This window comes from Propithecus coquereli, unplaced genomic scaffold (assembly GCF_000956105.1).
Source record: "Propithecus coquereli isolate 6110/MARCELLA unplaced genomic scaffold, Pcoq_1.0 Scaffold888, whole genome shotgun sequence".
NCBI classification, from domain to species: Eukaryota; Metazoa; Chordata; class Mammalia; order Primates; family Indriidae; genus Propithecus; species Propithecus coquereli.
This window is the reverse complement of record NW_012155151.1, coordinates 337039-337863: the sequence shown is the minus strand read 5'-3', so window position 1 is coordinate 337863 and position 825 is coordinate 337039. Positions and strand designations below refer to the sequence as shown.

Sequence of the window (825 nt, the reverse complement as noted above, 5' to 3'; positions counted from 1 at the left end):
CTTGTAATGGGCAAGTCAGATTAACAGGAAATATATATTTGGGTACCCAACTTAAAATTATTTTTAGTTTTGTTTGGTATTGCCTTTTTTTTTTTTTTTTAACCTATAACCCAAATCTAGACGGAACAGAAGGTGAGAGTGGAATCGGGGCAGGCGGAGGCGAGGGAAAGAGAAAAGGAGGGGATGGTCAGTCGCAGGATGTTGCCGGCGGCCCAGTGGTTTCTGGGAATTGTAGTCCCAGACTTCCAGGGCATTCTTGTTTAGGGCCGCGGGAGAGCCGGGCTGCGCTCCCAGAAGCCTCCGGTGCGGCTTTCTGGGAACGCACTTCCTGGGACGCTGAGGAGGAGACGCTCCAAGAGTCTCCTCAGTGTGGGCGAGTGAAATCCTCTGCATGTGAGAAACAGGTAGGTGTGGTCAAGAATGTTCCCCTTTCTGTGTCTTTTGCGTAAGTAGTTGAGGGTTTTATGTAAAATAGCTAAATTGAGAGGAATCAGGGACATTGAAAAACGCTGACTACACTTGTGGACGTGAAAATTGAGTGAGGAGGTATTTGATGAAGCTTTACAAAATTATTTTCTACACAGGAGTATGGAAATGTCGAAGTTTGTTGCCGGGGCAGCTAAGGGCTGCGAGCTTGGCTGGCCTAGGCGTGCATGGAGCTGCAAGTTGCTATTTTTGAATAACCAGCTGATGCTGGTTGTGTAATGATGACCTGCTTGCGGTTCAAACCCACTCAGTGTTGCAGGGATGGGCTTGCTCTGAGAGCGTCAATAGTCGCTGTTGGAGTGTCTTTCCATTGGCTCTATCCAGGAGGGCTTTTTTTTT

General features: G+C 47.8%; 1 protein-coding gene across 1 annotated transcript in view; it reads left to right on the top strand.

The window, feature by feature from the left end:
* The first annotated feature begins 352 nt into the window (after positions 1–352).
* The window catches only part of LOC105826394 (claudin-12), a 22025-nt gene continuing 21552 nt past the window's right edge, over positions 353–825 (top strand). The window contains exon 1 of the mRNA XM_012664372.1: positions 353–404. The gene's annotated coding sequence lies outside the window, so the exon portion shown is untranslated. The remainder of the gene's footprint in view (positions 405–825) is intronic.